The sequence below is a fragment of the Trichechus manatus genome, unplaced genomic scaffold (genome assembly GCF_000243295.1).
Source record: "Trichechus manatus latirostris isolate Lorelei unplaced genomic scaffold, TriManLat1.0 scaffold00052, whole genome shotgun sequence".
Lineage (NCBI taxonomy): Eukaryota > Metazoa > Chordata > Mammalia > Sirenia > Trichechidae > Trichechus > Trichechus manatus.
Window position 1 is genome coordinate 12,176,908 of NW_004443988.1, and position 25,005 is coordinate 12,201,912.

The 25,005-nt window shown below is 38.7% G+C and overlaps 1 protein-coding gene across 6 annotated transcripts in view; it reads left to right on the forward strand.

Moving 5' to 3' along the window:
* The window catches only part of LCLAT1 (lysocardiolipin acyltransferase 1), a 365,885-nt gene that overhangs the window by 311,589 nt on the left and 29,291 nt on the right, over positions 1–25,005 (forward strand). The window lies entirely within an intron of this gene.

Consider the following 25,005-nt stretch of genomic DNA (forward strand, 5'->3'; position numbering starts at 1 on the left):
TTTGGAAACTATGGGGCAGTTATACTCTGTCCTTTAGAGTTGCTATGAGTTGGAATCGACTTAATGGCAACAGGTTTGGTTTTTTTTTTGGTTTACTCATACTTCAGTGAGAATGATTGTTAACATGGATGAGACGTTTTTATCAAGCCAGTTTTGACAGTTATCACTCATTCGGCAAATATTTATTGAGTGTCTAATGAGACAGCATTGCATTGGGCGCTATATGGCATACAAAGGTATTGTAATACTCAGCTTTTATTACTCTTGAGGAACCTATACAATCTAGTAAAATTCCTGATTGAGTGGTAGATTTAAAAAAAAATTTTAAGAAACTATGATATTAAAAGCTTCCTACTTTCATATGATTCAAGGGTGAATTCCTAAGGTTCATGACAATTTTTGGCAGTCTCAAATGTTAATTCTCATTTAGATACATTCATGGGGTCTGAAGCTGCTTCTAGTAAAACGTTATAAACACCAGTGGGATCAAGAATGACACATCTTTGCAGGGACTCTCTTAGAGCAGAGACAGCTTAGTATGAAACTGACTTTGACCTTGGAATTTAGGACAGGACTCCTCCTCCTCACCCCCTCCACCATACACACACACACACACACTGTTAGTGAGCCTCTAATAAGCTACGCCCTTGGCAGTATATGAAACAAATAGCCTTAGAATGATGAGCTGCTTTTCTAGACTAAAAGGTGTACCAGAATGTAAGTTTATCCTTCATTTTAAATGCACAGTCTAGTGTTGCTGCATGGGTCTTATTGAATTACTTTTGTTATCAAGTTCCCTTTCCTAACTTTCTCATAGTGTGGGCAATATTTTAATATGTATACCTGTGATTAGGAAAGCTGGAGGCTATATCTGGAGAGGTCCGAGAGACTTGAAGTCACACTGTGACTCTAGCTGAGCTAGCTGTAACAGAATACTTCCGTTTTGGTAGAGAGACATGGAAATATCCCAAGACTCACTGACAGATTTTCATCAGAATGGTGGATAAGTAGCAACACCATGAAGGCAAAACTATAGCAGACATAAATGGGCCACAAGAGCATATTAGTTTATAGGGTCATCCTGTTCACTTATACTCCTAAACCTTTAGTTTTCTCTGTCATGCTGGGTATAACAGAAGGTCCATAGGTGGCATAAGTGGTTTGCGCTCTACCAACTGAAGATTGGCAGTTCAAACCCACCCACTGGTACCACGGAAGAAAGCCCTGGGTATCTCCTTCCATTAAGATTACAGCCAAGAAAATCCTATGAAGTAGTTCTACTCTTGAACACATGGGGTCGCCATGAATTAGAATCGACTCGATTGCAAAGCATTTGTTTTTTTTGTTGTTGTTGTTGGGGTATTCATATTAAGTAACAAATTTTCTCTGAGCAATATAAATTCACTGGAAAAGAAGATAACTTAGTTCACCCTAGAAATTTGATAGACCATTCTGTTTCGCACCTTTATTACAGGTAAATGAAGGAACGATTTAAAAATTCAAATGTGAGCCCATAATTTTTTTAAATAAAATTAGGTATTTGTCATCATACCTAGAGGAGTAATGGAAAACTCTCCAATTCAGAACCACATGCAAGAAAACTTACCATAGTCCAGTCCTTTTTCATTGCACATGTTCTCAGAACAGCATGTTTCTTCTGTTGTGGGTAAATGTTGATTAATTGATGTTTCGTTTGTAATACACTTCAGAAATGGAAAGAATTTCAGTTAGATTTGCAGTGTAATAAAATTAAGGTATATAAATTTGTCTAACAGGCTCTTACTGCCAAATTTAACATTTTGAGAGACTTTTAAAAACATCATGTAAAGACCAATTGTATCCTTCCAGATTTGAACTTTTACAAATTGTGCTAATTGAGAATACCAAAGTACAGTTTGGGGGCCTTCTCTCCAGAGTGGGATGCGACAGAAAGCACTAACAAAACTGGGAAGCAGGAAACCTGGCTTCTAAATTTAGTCCTTCTTTTCAGCCAACTCTAAACCTCTTTGAAAAATCGCTTAATCTTTCTGAGCCTCAGTTTGCCAACCTGAAAATGAGAAGTTCTGACTTGTCTCCCAGGTAGTAAACTCTTGGCTCTCACCCTGGGCTTTAGGACCAGAAGGACTTAAAGAAGGACAGTTAGAACGATCACCTTGCCCCTTCCTGACTTGTGGCCTCGAACAGGTTACTCAACCAAGTCTTAATTCTCAAGACCCACTTTGTAGGTCATTTTGAGTACTGAATAAAATGAGAAAGCACCTGGCATACTGTTGACATTCAGTGTTCTTTCTTCTCCACCTCCCCTTAGTCTTCATAATACAGAGGAATCAGTTCTCTAAAAGGCATTTGCATGGACAGTATGTTCCAACAATGTGGAGAATACAAAGATGAGAAAGACATTCATCCTTTCCTTGAGGACTATATAATCTATTCCAAGAAATAAGATTTTGACATAAACAATAAGAACTAGAGAAATGATAAGTACTATAAGAGAAATCCATACAAAGAACTGGGATTTAGAGAAGGAAGACATTGTGTACATTATTATCACATACCACAGTTCAGATGACTTTGGGATAAAATGAAGCATGGGATGTTATCATCAAGTATTAATACAAACAGTGGTAACATGTATGTTGCTCATCCCGAGTTGGGTTGATTTGTATTTTAAAGAGATAATGGATGCTGACATGATGACTGAGAAGGGCACATCACTGCTGAGATCTCTGTACCAGAAATGTATCACTTGAATTTGATCACAGGGAAACATGAGACAAACCCAAATTAAGAGACATTCTACAAAATAACTAGCAATGCAGGTTTCTGGATTGGATCTTGGGCCAGAAAAAGTACATTAGTGGGATTACTGGCAAAATTTGAAGGGACTCTGTAGATTAGCTAATAGTAAAGTATCTGTTAATCTCTTGGTTTTATTTAATTCAGGGCCTCGAACCAGTTGGTTCCAGTTCGAACCACTACTGAGAATTTGCATTTCTAACAAGTTCCCAGGCAACGCTAATGTTGCTGGTTAGGGACCAGTTCTGAGAACCACTAGTAGAACAGTGGTTCTCAAAATTTATCATACATAAGAATCACCTGGGGATCTTGTTAAACTGTAGATTCTGATTCAATATATCTGGGGTGGAAATGCAAATTCTCAGCAGGGGTTGTACTATAGTTGTATAATATGTTAACAGTTGAGAAGCTGGATGAAAAGTTCACTGAAATTCTTTTGCTATTTTGCAACATTTTTATAAGTCTGAAAGTATTTCAAAATAAAAAGTTAAAGAAAAGAAACATAATGGTCTCTTCTATATAGTGTAAATCCTTTGCAGATTAATACAGCTCAAGTAAAATATCTGTCTTAGATTTATATGTGAGAATTGAGGGAAGCTGAGAGATCTCAGCAAAGGCATTCCTAAATGTAAAAATATTTTGACAGGTTTCACTTGACCTACAACCCAAAACTAAAATGTTGTACATAAAAACCAAAGAGATCTAAATAGTCTTGTCCTCAGAATTTATAGTATTCCAGTTTAGAATAGGTTCTACTGCCAAAACAAGCCATCTCCTCCTCCCCTATCTGGTGATATGCATTAAAATTAATAGTGTTCCATGGCAATGGAGGTTGACCTTTAAATCCTGCTTCAAAAATTTTTTTTTGTTACTCTTCTAAATATAACATGCTATTAGAGTAAGGAACCCTGGTGGTGCAGCGGGTAAGTGCTCGGCTCCTAACCTACCAGCAGCTCCGGGAGAGACACGTGTCGAAATTTCTTTAGGTTATATACCCAAGAATAGAATTGGTGAAGTCAACTTGACAGCGACTGGTTTGGTTTGGGTTTTTGGTTTAGGCTTGAGTCTTCTTACTTTTGAGTTCCTGGGTGGCACAGTTAAACTAACTGAAAGATTGGCAGTTTGAACCCACCCAAAGGCACCTCAGAAGACAGTCCTGGTGATCTGCTTCTGAGAGGTCACAGCCTTGAAAACCCTGTGGAGCAGTTCTACTCAGCACACATGGGGTCGCCATGAGTTGAAGTTGACTCACAGCAACGAACAACAACAACATCCTTCCTTTGACTAGCTCCAGATTGCACTCCAAAATGGTTAAAACCAAAAACCAAACCCTTTGCCCCACTCACGGCAACCCTATAGGACAGAATAGAACTGCCCCATAGCGTTTCCAAGGCAATAAATATTTACGGAAGCAGACTGCCACATCTTTCTCCAGCAACGTGGCCGGTGGGTTTGAACCCCTGGCCTTTCAGTTAGCTGCTAAGCACTTAACCACTGCTTGTTAGTTTTCTGGGTTTCCTCGTTGTTTATAACTTCTTGCCATTTTTCTTTTGGGATTACTGTAGGGACTATTGTTGACTCATAATTGGTCTTTTTACCTTCTAGGCATATTCCTTCTTTTGTTTTAGACATGGCAGATGTGTTATCTTACTCTGTCATACATCTGTTGAACAAAAATTCTTAACACAATCAAATTCATAATTTTTTTCTTATGATCTGTGCTCTTAAAGTATGTTTTTTTATTTTTTTAAGAAAACTTTCCTTGCCAGTATGTAAGAAAAATATTCTCAATTTTCATCTATTGTATAACTTTATATATATATATTTATATGTATATAATATATTTATATAATTATATAATAATTATATATATATAATATATTTATATAATTATATAATAATTATATATATATTTATATATAATTATATAACTTTGCCTTTTACATTTAAGTGTTTAATCCATCTGGAGTCCTCCTTTAAAAATACCATTTGCTGAGGATCCAGTTTTATTTTTCTCTAACACCATATACTAAACAGTCTGTCATGCCCCCTTAATCTGTGTTGTCATGATGTCACCTTTACTGTATATTAAGTTCCCATGTATACGTTGAACTCTAGTCTTGTTGTGTTGGTCTATTTGTCTTTTTATTTTTATTTTTTTTAAGACATCAGATTTTTTTTTTCTATAACCTCGACATTCTTTTAGGATGTATTTTCCATACTGAAGACCCTCCCCGCCCAAAAAAAAAAAAAGAAAAATCTAGTTTAAACCCGCTACCGTTGAGTCAATTTCAACTTATAGTGACCTTACAGGACAGGGTAGAACTGCCCCATTGAGTTTCTAAGGAGCGCCTGAGTGGATTTGAACTGCTGACCTTTTGGTTAGTAGCTGTAGCTCTTAACCACTACATCACCAGGGTTTCCGTTGAAGATCCGGTTTCTTCTAAATCTCAAGGAACTAGCTCATGCATGTGTTCTATCAGAGCTAGCTTTCTTGTTTTCAGAACTGATTAGGCATTTCAGCCCATGGTGATCTTGTCCTCTGCTGAACTCATTCATAGTACTCATTTTCTATTACACTCACTTCACTTCTCTTAAAATTTTGATTTAACTTTTATTCATTTCCTTTATTATTACTTTTTACGTGTTTATATCTTGTATTTCAATTAGATTATAAGCTTCCAAAAGGCACGATTGCTTCCACGTCTTTGAATCTCCCCTAGTAGCAGCAGCTTGCACAGGACCTGTAGTTAGCATTGTAACCATGATTTAGTTCAGTATTTAATAGACTCTTGGTCAGTACTTTCGGTTCGATGGATGTATGTCTTCGTAATAAGGGCAACAAAAGTATACAGTTTCTACATCCACTAATTGAACAGAGTTATATCTTTTGAAGCAAGGGTTGTTTTGTTTTTTTAATCCATTGGACTTGTTACGTTTGACTTTCTCCATATTAAAAATAAAATTTTGATTTACCAATCTTTTTTCTTTCTCTATTTTTAGTAATTGCATTTTATTTAGGTTTCCTTAATGAACCCAGTGGAAAGCAATTGTGCTAAATAAATCATATGCACGGCAAAGCAATGCATTATAATTAGAATTCCATTATCATTTAATTAGGGATTCCATTATTAAATTGATGTCTCTGGCTTCTCCTGGTCTCTGACTAATCCTGAAACAAATTCTTTTTTGTAGACAGATATTAACATGTCATAATTAGAGTATTCATCTAAGCTAAGGTTTTTCATTAGATCTCTTTCTGATTAAGATAGCTCCTCGAGTACGGACTGATTTGATTTAATATGTTTTATCCACTTGAGTGTCAAGGTCTGGTGGAAATTGTTTTTAACACCAGAGGATTAGGAATATTACGATCACATTTATATTCACAGACTTCTCAGGTATGCAAGAACTTGTTGTTTGGATAGTTACGTAAACGTAGATCTGATGCCACTCTGCTAAATTCAAGAGTTTCACAGAGTTGTAACAGGCCATCCTTGAAAACAATACACCAATTCTGGTTTATATTAAAATGTTGGCACTTAGAGTTAGAACATTCTTGTGTTACTTGGGTTTGGGAATTGATTTTTACTCCAACGACTTGGTTCAGCACACTTTATGTGCTTTTTCTATTTTACCAGAAGTTCAATGTTATTAGAAACAAGTGGATCATGGATAAATATTCTGACTTAAGGCCCTCCATGAACGTGAATGTAACTTGTCCTTTTTTATTATTATTTCTTGGGCTCAACCATTAGTGGTCCCCCCCACCCCGCCGCCCCTCCAACCCTTTACTTTCCTTCTGGTTTTCTTCTGTATCTCAATTCTGGGTGCTTCATAGACACTAAATATTGAATTTAATTTTGTTTTGGGTCTTTTTACTTATTTCTTTCTTGGTCATCTTTCCCCCCAACATTCCTATTTTACTTTATTAAAAGTTTGACCCCACCACCTTTTGGCCTTTTTCTTCAGCCCTTTTTGTCCACTTTTTCATTTTCTTGTCCTTTTAGTGCTTCCCCTTCCCCCACTATGTGTGCCTGAGAAAATTTGTATCGCTGTCTGCATGTGAATATGACTAAAGTTACATGAATTAATCAGATGGAGCCAAAGCATACATTTTAGTTTGCTACAGCCAAAAAATCCTGAAAATGCTGTCATTTTATATATCAAGAAAGTCCATTATGAAGCAAACTAAATGATTTGCCCTGAATCGTAATTTAGCTCTAGTTTTAGGAAGTCCCAGGGAAGGGTTTGTATGTGTAAGTGAGTGAGTGTGTGCGTGTACACTCTGTTGAGGTGAGGGTGGGGAGAAAAGAATTCTAGCATCCTGGGCTTTTGAGGGCCCATTTCCAGCCTTGTCTCCTTAGTCATCTGGTTCTTAGGAGTCGCTATCCAGGATCCCAGCACTGTCTTCCCTGTCTCTCCTTGCTCTTCTTTGCCTGCTTGAACTGCTTTGTGTTTGATAACAGTGCTGTTGCCCAAGATGATAGAAAGGAGGTGTCTTAGAATCAGGACTCGAAGCTGAGGGATCCCAGGCCAAGTCAGGAGAAGATTCTGACAAGTCTGGTGGTGATTTGAGGGGCTGGAAGCACCGTAGCAGCAGAGAAGGGGTTACCTCGCTGGGTCAGCAGAGACAAGTGGGGGGCTGATGAGCCGGTTAGGAGGCCGCATGAACTAATAGGATGATAATCTATAACTCCGATGAAATACTGTGGTCATTTGCAGAAGAGTTCCTCCTGGGGAGATGTCAGAGTGAAAATGGGAGTGTCGGGTAGGTAAGGTGGCAGTTACTCATTTCAGAATAATGTCTGCACTGATGGGAAATGCCAGCTCGAAGAGATTTTTTTCAAGCTAATGGGAATCCAATGTGTCTTATGGATAGGAAGAAAAATAGTACAGTAGAGAATTATAGGCCTTGCTGTGAGGAAGTTAGTGGTTCTATTTAAAGATATATTCTTGATAACTGATTAGGAAACAAACGCTTCTACTATAACACCTCGATTAATGCAGGGGCTGCATCCTAGCATGTTTAATAAAGTTCTGTTCTTATACAGAAAGCACAGGGGCGTATGTTCCAGAATTTCAGGAAAGAAAGCTTGAAATTTAAAAATAGCATTCCATACTTAATATTGTCAAATATGCCATAAACCAGAAAATATTCATCAGTGGACTTAAAGATAGAAGAAAGGGAGAGAAATACATGATACGAAACTCACTTAGCTCTTTAAACCTGCAACAGGCACCTATCCGCTTGGAAAGATCCCAAGCTTCCTGTTGTTATAGCACCCTTTAGATGCCCTAGTATTGGTAATGAGCTCCCTTGACCTCCTGTTACCACCGCACACGTGACCTTGACTTCCCAGCATATGATCTGAAACCTCTGTTATCTCAGATTGCCTGATAACACATGAAGAGCAGTGCTTTAGCAATAATACAACAGATTACATAGAGAGAGAGAATGGCAGAACTGCAGAGTGTCTGGGGCTTAACAAAGAATGTCTGAGGCTCACAGAAGGGCAGAAGCATGAATTCCTGGCCGCCTTCTCTTCCTATGGTCTGGAGGATCATTAATCACAATTATTCTCCAGCTATAGTCTCCCACAGTGTACCTTTCTACTGCAAGCTATTAAAGAAGCCCTATGCCCAGGCTCTCACTCAAGCAGAAATATCCCAAGGAGGGAAGCTCAGCTCTGTTTCCCCTTTCTGCTTAATTTATGCATTCAGCAGATATTTACTGAACACATTGAAAAAGCAATGTGGATATACCAGTGAATAAAAGAGGGGAAAAAAAATCCCTGCCCTTGTTGTACTTACATTTTTGAAGGGGGGAAACAGACAGTAAACACATAAGTAAAATATATATTATGTCAGATGCTGATAAGGTCTTTGGAGAAAAATAAATCACAGAAGAGGGAGGCCTGCAATTGTAAATAGGGTAGTTGGGGAAGGCCTCCCTGAGAAGGTAAGCCTTTGGGACAAAAACATCTCAGTCAGTGGGAACAGCAAAGATCCCAAGATGAGAGTGCAGCTGGAGCAGAGTGAGCCAGGTGAATAGTAGTAGGAAATGAGGTCAGAAAGGTAACAGGTTGTCAGATCATGTAGGGCTTTGTCTATTGGCATTCTGTCTGAGTGAGATGGCAGTCATGGCGAAGGGGGTTGGTTATGATGTAGTGACCAGCACTATGAAAGGATTACTGTGGCTGAGAAAAATCTATAGGGGGAAGGGCAGGCAAATAGGGAGACCAATTAGATAGGTATTTGCAATAATCCAGGTGAGACTGATTGAGGTGGAATTGGTGAACAGTAAGAAATTATTGGATTCTAGATATTATTTTGAAGGTAGAACCAGTAACGTTTTTTGATTAGATATGAAATAGGAGAGGAATCTAAGATGACTACAAGGCTTTTGTCCTGAGCTAGAGGAAGGACAGTTTTGTCTTTAACTGAGACGAAGACTGGGAAGCACAGGCTTTAGGGGAAAGGTCAGGAAGAAGTTCAGTTCAGACCATGTTAAGTTTGAGATACTTACTAGACATACAAGAGGTAATGTCAAGTTAGTAGTTATGTAAGAGTCTGGAAGAGAGAGGCTGGGGATATAAAATTGGGGGACATCAGCACATATTTGGTCCTTAAAACTGTAAGACTGGAAGAGATCATGTAGGGAATGAGTGGAGATAGAGAAGAGTAAAATCTAAGCCCTGTGACACTCCAATATTTAGGGATCAGAGAGCTGAGGAGCGACCCCGCAAAAGAGACTTGAGAGTGGCCACTGAGGCTGGAGAAAAGCCAAGAGAGTCATGTGACCAGGAAGCCAAGTCAAAAAAGTATTTCAAGGAGAAAGGTAGTCATTGAATTTGGTTACTTGAAGGTTATCAAGTTTATAAAAGCAGTTTTGGTGGGGTGGTGGGGGGAAAAACTTGATTGTCATGAGTTCAAGAGAGAAATGGAAGGATTGAAGAGAGAAGTATAGACAACTCAAGAAGTTTGGCTGGACAAGTGAGCAGAGAAATAAGTGGTAGCTGAAAGGAGATGTGGGTCAAGAGGGAATGATGGGAGGCATTGTAGCATGTTGGTAGGCAAGACAGGAATGATTGACTGAAGGGGAAATGAATGATGCAGGAGAGAGGGAAAATCACCAGAGCAGTATCACTGAGTGGACAAGGAATAGGAAGAGCACCTAGGTGGAGGAATTGGCTCTGAATATGTGTGGACATATCATCCATATAAAGAAGAGAAACCAGGTAGATATGTAGATGGGATGGTAAGAGGTTGTGGGAGTTTCTTAGGATCCACTTTTATTTTCTCAGAAAAATTGGATGAGGGATGCGGGAAGTGTTGGAGTTTGAGGAAAAAAGCAAAGGCATGAAATGCTCAAATACAGGCGAATGGGAAACAGACTGGACTAAGGAAATATATATAATTGCTAGGTGGTACTAAGGGACACTTTTGGCTAATGGTCAGGAATTTACTAAGGACCCCCACCTAGTATCCATTCCCAGTCAACAAAATCAAATCCTCCCACCAAAACATGTACCTGTCCAACAGGTTCAGTGAGTTTCTGGAGAGGAGGACATGCAGCTAACTGAAATGCCTTCAGCAGCCAGAGGGGTGACATAAGTGTTGGAGTAATAGAGTATAAAACCATGGGAACTGAGCATTCAAACTCAGTTTGTTTCATTTGGTTTGTGTGTCTATGGCGGAGAAGTTGTACTATAAAAGGTAAATTGTACGTTGCAAAACATGCATCAAGAGGACTAAATCAGATTACTCTCTGCTTATGTCTAAAGACTCTGTCAGCTCCTTACTTATCCAGTTGAATAGTTAAGACTTTGAAATCTGTTCATATCAAAGCATTACTATTGATCAGCTTGTGTAAGGACTGAAATGAGAACCTTCCCTGTTCCAGAAACAGGGAGAAGTCACTAGACTACAGAATACTGTACATGAGTGATTAGAAGCTGTGCAGAGGTGATTTTGACACAAGCTGTCGTACCATGTGCACAGCTGATAGAGAATAGTGTGGTTTAATATGTTTCGTGAAGGTGTGTTTGTTGTTTAGGTTTTTGTTGTTTCTGGTAGTTGTGGAAGGAGTATTTGGCAGGGGGATGGTACAATGGGTATGTTTAAACCAGTTCCCTAATGTTTTGTGTATTTCTGTATCACAGTATTCATGATTAAAAGCAAAAATACATCCTCCGAGTCAGAACTATTAAACAGATTAGATGCCACACCATCATTGTTGTGCTGACTCTGGGTTTTATATGAAACATTACAGGGTGTGTGTGTGTGTGCTTTGTGTGATAAACCTGAAACCTTGCTACCGTTGTGGTAGTCTAATAGATTAGAGATATCTGCTAATAAAATAGTGATCCCAAGACACATATTGTCACCCATTTTTCTTGTTATCTTTATTAGTTTCTTTGACAATTATAATTGAATTTTCTGAAACTACTTCAGAGATATGTTCAGTCAACTTGTTTCCTTTGTAGATAATGGCAAGAAACCATTGTAGGTATTATCTGTGACCCTGACAGAAATTAGGGTGGTAGAAATTTTAACAGGTAAGGTTGCACTTAGAATAATCCCTTAATTAGGGAATTACATGTATGTATGATAGTGCATTAGCCAGAAAAGGAACAAATGTTGTAAAACAATTATGCAAAGTTTACAGGCATGTTTGTTTATTTGAATGAATAGGAAAACATTCTGTTTTGAATAAAATGCTGATACCAAAAAATATTATTAAAAAGTAGTAGATATGAATTTGTTTTTTTAATTTGTTTCTGACATTAAATACTTTATCTTCTAATATTATGGTTTGATGAGACTTCAAGTGACTTTTCATAAAGCTTTTTCATTTATACTATAGTGAATATTACAAATGTATAATATTGTATCACTTTAATTTTTTAGGGCAAATATTTGAGATACTTTAAAACAATAGCTTTTGTTGTTATTATTGTTGTTGTTAGGTTCTGTAGAGTCACTTCCAACTCTTAGCGATCCTATGTACAACAGAACAAAACACTGCCTGGTCCTGCGCCATCCTCACGATTGCTGTTATGCTTGAGCCCGTAGTTGCAGCCACTGTGTCAGTCTGTCTCGTTGAGGGCCTTCCTCTTTTTCGCTGACCTCTACCAAGCATGATGGTCTTCTCCAGGGACTGGTCCCTCCTGATAATATGTCCAAAGTACATAAGACAAAATCTCACCATCCTCCCTTGTAAGGAGCATTCTGTCAGTGCTTCCAAGACAGATTTGTTCGTTCTTTTGGCTGTCCGTGGTATAGTCAACATTCTTTACCAACACCATAATTCAGAGGTGTCAATTCTTTGTTCTTCCTTATTCATTGCCCAGCTTTCGCATGCATATGAGGCAATTGAAAACACTATGGCTTGGGTCAGGCACACCTTAATCTTTAAAGTCTTTGCTTTTTAACCACTTTGAAGAGGTCTTTTGCAGCAGATTTGGCTGATGCAGTGCGTCGTTTGATTTCTTAACTACTGCTTCCATGGGTGTAGATTGTGGATCCAAGTAAAATAAAATCCTTGACAACTTCAGTCTTTTCTCCATTTATCACCATGTTGCTCATTGGCCCAGTTGTGAGGATTTTTGTTTTCTTTATGTTGAGATTTAATCCGTACTGAAGGCTGTAGTCTTTGATCTTCATCAGTAAGTGCTTCAAGTCCTCTTCACTTTCAGCAAGCAAGGTTCTATCATCTGCATAACACAGGTTGTTAATAAGTCTTTCTCCAGTCTTGATGCCTTGTTCTTCTTCATATAGTCCAGCTTCTCAGATTACTTGCTCAGCATACAGATCGAATAAGTATGGTGAAAGGATACAACCCTGATGCTCACGTTTCTTGACTTTATATCACACAATATCCCCTTGTTCTGTTCAAACGACTGCCTCTTGTTCTATGTACAGGTTCCTCATGAGCACAGTTAAGTGTTCTGCAATTCCCGTTCTTTGCAGTGTTATCCATAATTTGTTATAATCCACACTTTGGAATGCCTTTGCATGGTCAATAGAACATAGGTCAATAGAATACATCTTTCTGGTATTCTCTGCTTTCAGATAGGATCCATCTGATATCAGCAATGGTATTCCTCGTTCCACGTCCTCATCTGAATCCAGTGTGAATTTCTGGTAATTCCCTGTGATACGCTGCTGCAACCGCTTTCAAGTGATCTTCAGGAAGATTTTACTTGTGTGTGATATTAATGATATTTTTGGATAATTTCTGCATTCCGTTGGATCACCTTTCTTTGGAATAGGCATAAACATGGATCTCTTTCAGTCATTTGGTCAGGTAGCTGTCTTCCAAATTTCTTGGCTTAGACAAGTGAGCACTTCCAGCATTATATCTGTTTGTTGAAACATCTCAGTTGGTATTCCATCAATTCCTGGAGCCTTGTTTTTCGCCAGTGTCTTCAGTGCAGCTTGGACTTCTTCCTTTAGTACCATCAGTTTTTGATCATATACTACCTCCTGAAATGACTGAACGTTGACCAATTCATTTTGATACAGTGATTCTGTGTATTCCTTCCATCTTCTTTTGATGCTTCCTGTGTCCAGTATTTTGCCAACAGAATCCTTTAAAATTGCAACTCGAGGATTGAATTTTTTCTTCAGTTCTTTTAGCTTGAGTAAAGCCAAGCCTATTCTTCCCTTTTTGTTTTCTAACTCGAGGTCTATGCACATGTCATTGTAGTACTTTATTTTGTCTTCTCGAACCACCCTTTGAAATCTTCTGTTCAACTCTTTTACTTTATCATTTCTTCCATTCACTTTAGTTACTCTACATACAAGAGCAAGTTTCAGAGTCTCTTCTGACATCCATTTTGGTCTTTTCTTTCTTTTCTGTCTTTTTAATGACCTCTTGCTTTCATCATGTACTGTGTCCTTGATGTCATTCCACAACTCGTCTGGTCTTTGGTCACTAGAGTTCAGTGAGTCAAACGTGTTATTGAGATAGTTTCTAAATTCAGGTGGGATATACCCAAGGTCATACTTTGGCTCTCATAGACTTGTTCTAATTTTCTTTAGTTTCAACTTGAACTTGCATGTGAGCATTGTTCTAACTGATGATATTGAGCTTTTCCATCATCTCTTTCCACAGATGTAGTCAATTTGATTTCTGTGTATTCCATCCAGTGAGGTTGGTGTGTATAGTCACCGTTTATGTTGTTGAAAAAAGATATTTGCAATGAAGAAATCGTTGGTTTTGCAGAGTTCTATCATGCGATCTCCAGCATCATTTCTATCACCAAGGCCATATTTTCTAACTACTAGTCCTTCATCTTTGTTTCCAACTTTTGCATTCCAATCACCAGTAATTATCAATGCATCCTGATTGCATGTTTGATCAATTTCAGACTGCAGAAGTTGGTAAAAATCTTCAATTTTTCATCATTATCCTATCACTGACAGCATTGCTCTGTTCATCAGAGATCATGAAATATTCTTTTTGATGACAAATGGAATGCCATTCCTCTTCAATTTGTCATTCCTGGCATAGGAGACCATATGATTGTCTGATTCAAAATGGCCAATACCAGTCCATTTCAGCTCATTAATGCCTAAGATATCGATGTTTATCCATTCCATTTCATTTTTGACAATTTCCGATTTTCCTAGGTTCATACTTTGTACCTTCCATCTTCCAGTTATTAACGGATGTTTGCAGCTGTTTCTTCTCATTTTGAGTCATGCCACATCAGCAAATGAAGGTCCCTAAAGCTTGACTCCATCCATGTCATTAAGGTCGACACTCCTTTGAGGAGGCAGCTCTTCCCCAGTTGTATTTTGAATGCCTTCCAACCTGAGGGGCTCATCTTCTGTCACTGTTATCAGTGTTCCACTGCTATTCATAAGGTTTTCACTGGCTGATTTTTTTCAGAAGTAGACTGCCAGGTCCTTCTACCTAGTCTTAGTCTGGAAGCTCAGCTGAAACCTGCCCACCATGGGTGACCCTGCTGGTACTTGAATACTGGTGGCCTAGTTTCCAGCGTCACAGCAACATGCAAACCTCCACAATACGACAAACTGACAGGCGCACAAGGGAACAGCTTTTAGAAGTGTATTTTACTTACTTTAAAATTTACTCATTTAGATGAGTTTTGATAAATGATTAGTCATGTAACTACCACCACAGGCAAAAATAATAGAACATTTCTGTCACCCCAAAAGTTTTCTCATGTCCCTTTGCAGTCAAACCCCTTCCCTGAACCCCCATACCTGGAAAACCATTCGTCTTCTTTCTGTCACTATAAAAAGACAAACGAAACCTGTTGCCGTTGAGTGGATTCCGACTCATAGCAACCCTATAGGACAGAGTAGAACTGCCCCATAGGGTTTCCACGGAGCTACTGGTTGATTTGAACTGCCAACCTTTTGGTTAGCAGCTATCACTATAGTTTTACCTTTTTTAGATTTTCATGTAAATGGAATTATGCAATATGTGATCTTTGTGCCTTGCTTCTTGCGCTTAGCATGTTTTTGATTGGTATTCTGTTGTATGAAATATACCGGTTTGTTTACCTACTTCTTCTCAAAAGTCAAGACTAAAAGAAGCAATCTTTGACTGTTTCATATTTCTTAATGTATACTGATTTGCTTCCCTAATGTATGTTAGTCTCCCAGCTTAAATTCTGTTTCCTTTCCTACTGCCTTGTTAGTATTTCATTTGTTAACCGTTAGAAGAGGAGAGGACAGGTGACCATTCATCCAGATGTTGACTTTCTACATGTTTCTAACTGAAATTAAACAGAATTCAGTTCTTATTACTCTAATGAGACTATTTTTGTGCCAATTCATAGGTTGATCCCTAGATGGAGGCACTTTTCCCTCCACTCCTGTCTCCTTGTGAATATTTGCAAAGTAGGCATCAAGTGCTGCTTAATACTTGGTTTACCTCACAGGTTCCCCAAACCCTGATTGCACCCCTTCTTCTGCTCAAATGTAGCAGAGTTATTTATAAATATTTGGGCTACATTATCAGCCCTGACCTCTGCTTTTTTCTGGAAAAAATATTACAAAAATTACTAGAAAATAAATTCATCTTTTATACCCTGCCCCCCAGTTTCCATAGATGCTTTGGGAGAATTTGCTTTGAGAAGTTTGTCAACATTGAGGAATTTCTAGTTGGTGAAGTTTGGAAAATATTTAGAAGAGTCCTTCTTTGCTTGTGATCCTGTCCAATCCAAGGAAGAAAGGACATTGTTATATAGTGTTCCCTCCTTTGTATCAGCAATCCATTCTAGACTTCTCAGGGTACAAGAAAACAATGAGTTATCTCCTATACAGCAGGTCACAGCTATTCAAAACCAGGAACTAAAATCTACAAATGTAGACTGCCATCTGTATGGTATTTTGATTATTTTAAAAGACATTGAGTGCTTTGGTTTGTTTCCATCTTGGAGTAATGTTAGTGTCTGTCTCTGAGCTTTGCCCACATATAATAAAAAAAGAAAAGAAAAAGTGGGAAAATGTAACTTATTTTGACCAGAAGTATCAAAATGGTATATGTTATTATCAGTATGTCTGCTGTGGTCTTTGAAAATACTTGTTTCTGAACTACATAAAGCATATTTTCTAATTTTTTTTTTTAACTTCTAAAGACATCCCATATATTCTTGGAGAATAGATTCTGCTATTCTTTGACATCTTGGAAGAACTTGAGACATTTGTTTTTCAGTTGAGGTACACATACCCTGACTCTGTATCCTCTCAACAGAAAAGAACTTCTAGTTCCATCAAATAATCCCTCACTCCCGCAGTGGCACCTTTTCACAAATGAAGAACTAGACATACCAAAGACCTGGATTTGAGAATTCACTGTTTGAAGTTTTGAGTATATCCTATACTGATCCATACTTTTTATCACTCCCACCAACTTACTTTGTTTTATTGAGTTTGTAAGGTAAAGTGCAAACATAAAGCATAGTGAATGATGACTCTTTTGATTAAAGAGTGCAAAGACCATGAAATGTATTCCCTGGCTGAGTATTTCATTTGATCATTTGGAGAGGGATGCTATAAACAGGTAGTGTTGGAGAGAAGAAGTTGGGAAAAATGTTCTTCAGAATAGGCATAGCCCTGCTTAGAAATAACTCCCTATATGCCTTCCATTAATGAGAGAGTCTTTTGGATTAACAAGCCCCTATTTGAGAAAACATACAGCTGTGGTTGGATTGATCCTGGTTGATCAAGAAAATCTTGTTTTAATAAGGTCCTCAATTCTCAGTCCAGCTGAAGTCAAGTTTACTGAATGAGACTTCTGATTTCTGAGTAATAGAAAATAAAAACAAAACAAAAGCAAGCCCGTTGCCATCAAGTCAGTTCCAACTCATAGCGGCCCGATAGAGCAAAGTAGAACTATCCCGTAGGGTTTCCAGGGAGTGTCTGGTGAATTCAAACTGCTGACCTTTTGGTGAGCAACCAAGCTCTTAACCACTGTGCCACTAGATCTCCAATTGAAGATAAGGCTACTTGGGGAGTTAGTTGGAGCCAAGGTGGCGTAATAGTCACATGCTTCCTGTGCTCCCTCTTACAACAAAGACCTGAAAAAAGAAGTGAAATCGATTACATTTAACAATCCAGGAGCCCTGAACGTCAAAGACAAAGTTGAGGAGTTGGACTGAGCGGCAACAGAAGGGAGAGACACTTCAGAAGCAACGAAGAAGTGCCAGACCTGATCTAGCCAGCATCCTGCAAGCTGGATCATTCGGCACACGCAGGTTGAGACAAGCAGTAGCGGAGAGTCTTCACAAGCCTCTGGAGCCAGGGGAGGTGGCACCGGATCTGTGAAAGTTAAGTTCAAGCGTCTAACCTACCTTTCAGGATCAAAATAACCCTTTTCCCTCTGGGACTTCCGTAACAGTGATATGCCTCTCTTCCCCTCACCTGCCCCCTTCCCGCTCTGCTTTGGTGCCGGTCTGGCAGTGTTCAGCCGTTGCTGCACCCTCTAAGCTGGAAGTGGGACCCATCATGCCCGAGCTAGTATCCTGGCTTTGGGGAAGGAACAAACAAAAACAGGAACCCACCAGTTCCCCTAAGCGGGGAGCTCAGGACTAACCGCATCCAAACAAATCTCGCGGCTTTAAAAAATCACCACGCCCCCTAAGCCAGAAACTCAGAGCAGGCATTGCCGCTTTGCCTAGGCACAGGCATAAGGGGCCTACAGACTTCGAATACCTTTTGCCCCTGCCTAGACCTGTGTGGGCCCATTCAACAGCATAGGCCCTCATAAGCATAGTACAACAGGGTGTATACCTGAAGCCTATTTTCAACTGCGATAGCTAAGGGGGAGTGGCAGATTCATGACATTTGATTCCACCCTGCCCATTAAGCGGGGTCTTCACCCACTCACATCAGGGGCCTGGGGACTGGCAGCTTCCCCTATTCCACCTAGCCACCCACGACGGGTCCAAGAGTAAGTGGTGCCTCCCAGTCCTTACAGCCAACAGCATTGGGTGCCCAAAGTCTGTCTGCAAAACCCACCTACCTACATGCTGTAGGGGTCAGGGACATACCTTCCACCTAGGCAGTCAGGCAGCCGTCAACCCCCTACTTTACGCAGCACATAACCCCCTATGGCAGCCAGATACCTGTGCCTGCTCTGATCATCCTTACATCGCCTTGCCAATCTAGGACTGTATGTGGGAGCCTGCACCACACACTCGGTGACCGATGACCTGGACACATGAGCTGAATCCGCACAAGAAAAGTAAACGGACTCCTGGGCTCACACACCTACTAGCAGCTCTAACCACCTGGTAACAGGATGTGAGAGCTTCAAAGACACCAATAACCAAAGTAGCTCACACGACCAGCCTATATGGGCATATCAAAACAAAACAAGAATGTAGGACACAGTAAGCAAACATACAATAAATAAATATAATAGCTTACTGATGGCTCAGAGACAACAGTCAATATCAAACCATATAAAGAGGCAGACCATTATGGCTCCAGCAAGCGACCAAAACAAAGAACCAGGAAACCTCCTGGAGGAAGACAAGGTCTTGTAATTACCAGAGGTAGAGTTCAAAAGATTAATATACACGGCACTTCAAGAAATCAGGAAGAATATCAGGCAAAACTCAGACCCAGCCAAGGAACACACAGACAAAGCAATAGAGGAATTTAGGAAAGCTATACAAGAGCAGAATGACAAATTTAACAGGCTGCTGGAATCTGTAGAGAGACAGCAAATAGAAATCCAAAAGATTAACAATAAAATTTCAGAATTAGACAACTCAATAGAAAGTCATAGGAGCAGAATTGAGGCAATGGAAGTCAGAATTAGTGAGATTGAAGATAAAGCACTTGATACCAATGTATTTGAGGAAAAATCAGATAAAAGGATTTTTAAAAAATGAAGAAACCCTAAGAATCATTTGGGACTGTATCAAGAGGAATAAGCTATGAGTGATTGGAGTACCAGAACAGGGGAAAATAACAGAATATAAAGACAATTGTTGAAGATTTACTGCTGAGAACTTCCCTGATATTGTGAAAGACGAGAAGATATCTATCCAAGAAGCCCATCGAACCACACACAGGGTAGATAAAAGAAAGTCAGCAGGATGTTTTATCATCAAACTTGCCAAAACCAACGATAAAGAGAGAATTTTAAGAGCGGCTAGAGATAAATGGAAAGTCACCTACAAAAGAAAGTCAGTAAGACTAAGCTCTGACTACTCAGCAGAAACCATGTTGGCAAGAAGGCAATGGGATGACATATATAAAGCCTTGGTGGAAAAAAATTGCCAGCCAAGAATTATATATCCAGCAAAACTATCAAATATGAAGGCAAAATTAGGGCATTTCCAGATAAACAGAAGTTCAGGGAATTGGTAAAAACCAAACCAGAATTACAAGAAATACTAAAGGAAGTCCTTCAGCTAGAGAACCAATAATATCAGATAACAACCCAAGACTAGAACACAGTGCAGAACAACCAGATGTCAGCCCAGATAGGGAAGTCACAAAAGTAAGTCAAAGTTAAAACACTGAAAATAGGTAAACAGAGATGTCAGTATGTAAAAGATGACAACATTAAAACAAAAAGGGAGAATAAACAGTGTAGTCATAGAACTTTCATATGAAGAGGAAGTCCAGACAATATAAAGAAATAAAAGGCTGGTTTAAACTTAGAAAAATAGAGATAAATTTTAAGGTAACTACAAAGGAAACTAACAAATCTACAGATCAGATAAAAAAGAAGAAAAAGACGCAGCAACTACAAAATCAGCAACAATGACAAAGATGAAAAGAAAATACATGAAGAAAAATGACTCGGCACAGAAAATTAAGTGGAACAAAGAAACTGTCAACACCACAAAAAAAAAAAATTTATCAAAATGACAGCACTAAACTCATACCTATCAATAATTACACTAAATGTAAATAGACTAAATGCACCAATAAAGAGACAGAGAGTGGCAGAATGGAATTAAAAACACAATCCCTTTACATGCTGCCTACAAGAAACACACGTTACACTCAAAGACAAAAACAAACTAAAAAAAAGTGGGAAAAAATTTTATCAAGCACATGACAATAAAAAGAGCAGGAGTGGCAATATTAATCTCTGACAACATATACTTTAAAGCAAAATCCACCACAAAGGATAAGGAAGGATGCTATATAATGATTAAAGGGTCAATACACCAGGAGGACATAACCATGATAAATATATACACACCCAATGACAGGGCTCCAAAATACATAAAACAAACTCTAACAACACGGAAAAGAGAAATACCTCCACAATAGTAATAGGAGACTTCAACATAAGACATTCAGTGAAGGACACAAGGAAGTTCAGTAAAGACATGGAAGATCTACATGCCGCAACCAACATACTTGATCCCATAGATAGACATCTACAGAACACGCCACCTAACAGCAGCCAAGTATACTTTCTTTTCCAACACGCATGGAACATTCTCCAGAATAGACCATAAAGCAAGCCTTAACAGAATCCAAAACATAGAAATATTACAAGGCATCTTTTCTGACCATAAAGCCATAAAAGGAGAAATCAGTAACAGAAAAAACAAGTTAAAAAAATCGAATACATGGAAACTGAAAAGCACCTTGCTCAAAAACTACTGGGTTGTAGAAGAAATCAAGGACAAAATAAAGAAATTCATAGAATCAAAGGAGAATGAAAACACATCTTACCAGAAGCTTTGGGTCACAGCAAAAACAGTGCTCAGAGGTCAATTTATAGCAATAAATACACACATCCAAAAAGAAGAAAGGGCCAAAATCAAAGCATTAACCCTACAACTCAACAAACAGAAAGAGAGCAGCAAAAGAAGCCCTCAGGCACCAGAAGAAAGGAAATAATAAAAATTAGACTAGAAATAAGTAAAATAGAGAAGAGAAAAACGGTTGAAAGATTCAACAAGATGAAAAATTGATTCTTTGAAAAGATCAACAAAGTCAATAAACCACTGGCCAAACTGACAAAAGAAAAACAGGAGAGGAGGATACAAATAACCCGAATAAGAAATGAGATGTGCAATATCACAACAGACCAAACTGAAATTAAAAGAATTATAACAGAATACTATGAAAAATTGTACTCCAACAAATTTGAAAACCTAGTGGAAATGGACAAATTTCTAGAGACACACTACCTACCTAAACTAACACAAACCAAGGTAGGAAAACTAAATAAACCTATAACAAAAGAAGAGACTGAAGAGGTAATAAAAAAAAAAAACTCCCAACAACAACAAAAAAAAAAACCTTGGCCCTGATGGCTTCACTGGAGAATTCAACCAAACTTTCACAGAAGAGTTAACACCACTACTACTAAAGGTACTTCAGAACATGGAAAAGGATGGAATACTCGCAAACTCATTCTATGAAGCCAGCATAACCCTGATACCAAAACCAGGTAAAGACATCACAAATAAATAAAATTGCAGACCAATATCCGTCATGAACGTAGACGTAAAAATCCTCAATAAAATTCTAGCCAATAGAATTCAAGAATGTATCAAAAAAATAATTAGTCATGACCAAGTGGGATTCATACCAGGGATGCAGGGATGATTCAACATTAGAAAAACAATCAATGTAATCCATCACATAAATAAAAAAAATATAACCACATGATCTCATCAATTGATGCAGAAAAGGCATTTAACAAAGTCCAACACCCATTCACGATAAAAACTGTCGGCAAAATAGGAATAGAAGGAAAATTCCTCAACATAATAGAGGGCATTTATACAACGCCAACAGCCAACATCATCCTAAATGGAGAGAGTCTAAAAACATTTTCCTTGAGAACGAGAACCAGACAATGATGGCCTTTATCAGCACTCTTATTCACCATTGTGCTGTAGGTCCTAGCCAGAGCAATAAGGCAAGAAAAACAAATAAAGGGCATCCAAATTGGTAAGGAAGAAGTAAAAGTATCCCTGTTCCCAGATGATGTGATCTTATACACAGAAAACTCCAAAAAATCCACAAGAGAACTGCTGGAACTAATTGAAGATTTCAGCAAAGTATTAGAATACAAGATAAACATACAAAAATCAGTTGGATTCATTTACACCAACAAAGAGGAAACTTGAAGAGGAAATCACCAAATCAATACCATTTACAATAGCCCCCAAGAAGATAAAATGCTTAGGAATAAACCTGACCAGAGACGTAAAAGATCTATAGAAAGAAAACTACAAGGTATTACTGCAAGAAACCAAAAGAGGCTTATGTAAGTGGAAAAACATACCATGCTCATGGATAGGAAGACTCAGCATTGTGAAAATGTCAATTCTACCCAAAGCAATCTATAGATACAGTGCAAACCGATCTAAATTCCAATGACATTTTTAACCAGATGGAGAAACAAATCACCAATTTCATATGGAAAGGGAAGAGGCCCCAGATAAGTAAAGCAATATTAAAGAAGAAGAACAAAGTGGGAGGCCTCACCTACCTGATTTTAGAACCTATTGTACTGCCACAGTAATCAAAACAGCCTGGTACTGGTACAACAACAGATATATAGACCAGTGCAGAATTGAGAATCCAGACATAAATTCATCCACTTACGAGCAGCTGATATTTGACAAAGGCACAAAGTCCATTAGATGGGGAAAAGGCAGTCTCTTTAACAAATGATGCTGGCATAACTGGGTATCGTCTGCAAAAAAATGAAACAAGACCCATATCTCACACCATGTACAAAACTAACTCAAAATGGATCAAAAGCAATACATTTGTCTAAAACAATAAAGATCGTGGAAGAAAAAATAGGGAGAATGCTAAGAGCCCTAATACATGGCATAACAGAATACAAAAATAACTAACAATGAATGAACACCAGAAGAGATACTAGATAACTGGGAGCTCCTAAAAATCAAACACTTGTGCTCGTCAAAAGACTTCACCAAAAGAATAAAAAGAGAACTTACAGACTGGGAAAAAATTTTTGGCTACAACCTATCCGATAAGGGTCTAATTTCTGAAATCTGCATGATACTGTAACACCTCAACAACAAAAAGACAAATAACCCAATTAGAAAGTGGGCAAAGAATATGAACGGACACTTCACCAAAGAGGACATTCAAACAGCTAACAGATGCGTGAGGAAATGCTCATGATCATTAGCCATTAGAGAAATTGCAGATCAAAACTACAATGAGATACCATTTCGCCCCAATAAGGCTGGTACTGATCCAAAAAACACAAAATAATAAATTTTGGAGAGCTTGTGGAGAGACTGGAACACTTATATACTGTTGGTGGGACTGTAAAACGGTACAACCACTTTGGTAAACAATATGGTGCTTCCTTAAAAAGCTAGAAATAGAAATACCATCCGATCCAGCAATCCCACTCCTTGGAATATATCCTAGAGAAATAATGCCCTCCATATTCATCAGTTCTGTGAGATGTATTACGGATTCATCGTTGTTCTTTATCATTGCTTTGTATTCGATTGTGTGTATGTACCATAATTTGTTTATCCATTCATCTGTTCATGGGCATCTAGGTTGTTTCCATTTCTTTGCTATTGTGAACAGTGCTGCAGTGAACATGGGTGTGCATATATCTATTCGTGATTCTAGAGGGCATTATGCTGAGTGGAATTCGTCAGTTGCAAAAGGACAAATATGGTATGAAACCACTATTATAAGAACTCAGGAAAACGTTTAAACACAGAAGAAAACATTCTTTGATAGTTACAAGGGTGGGGAGGGAGAGAGAAGGGAATTCACTAACTAGATAGTAGACAAAAATCATCTTAGGTGAAGAGAAGGACAACACACAATACAGGGGAAGTCAGCACAACTGGACTAAACCATAAGCTAGGAAGTTTTCAGAACAAAACCAAACACTTTGAGGGGCAGAGTAGATGGGGCTGGGGTCTGAGGACCACAGTTTCAGGGGACCTCTAGGTCAATTGGCATAGCAAAGTTTATTGAAAAAATGTTCTGCATCTCACTTTGGTGATTGGTGTCTGGGGTCTTAAAAGCTTGTGACTGGGTATCAGTTGGTCCCAACCCACTTGGAGCAAAGGAGAATGAAGAACACCAAAGACACAAGGAAAATATTAGCCAAAGAGACAAAAGGGCCACATACACCAAAGACTCCATCAGCCTGAGACCAGAAGAAGTAGATGGTGCCCAGCTACAACCAATGACGGCTGTAACAGGGAACACAACAGAGTCTCTGACAGAGCCAGAGAAAAGAGTGGAGCAGAACTCAAATTCATGTAAAAAGACCAGACTTAATGGTCGGACTGAGACTGGAGGAACCCCCAAAGCCATGGCCTCCAGATGCTCTGTTAACCCAGAACTAAAACCATTCCTGAAGCCACTCTTCAGACAAAGATTAGACTGGACTATAAAACATCAAATAATACTTGTGAAGAGTGTGCTTCTTAGTTCAAGCAGATACACAAGATCAAATCGGTGGCTGCTGTCTAGAGGCAGGATGAGAAGCTACAGGAGCTAGTTGGATGGTGTGATGGTTAAGATTGTGTGTCAGCTTGGCTGGGCCATGATTCTCTGTGTTTTAATGGAATCACTCCCATGATTGAATATACTGTGAGTAGCCAGTCAGATGAAAGGGAGTCTCCTTGGGGGTGTGACCCAAATCTGTATATAAGCAGATGTTCTGGCTTTTTGCTCTCTCTGGATCCTGCGGCTGCTTCCTGTCGTCTCATCTCC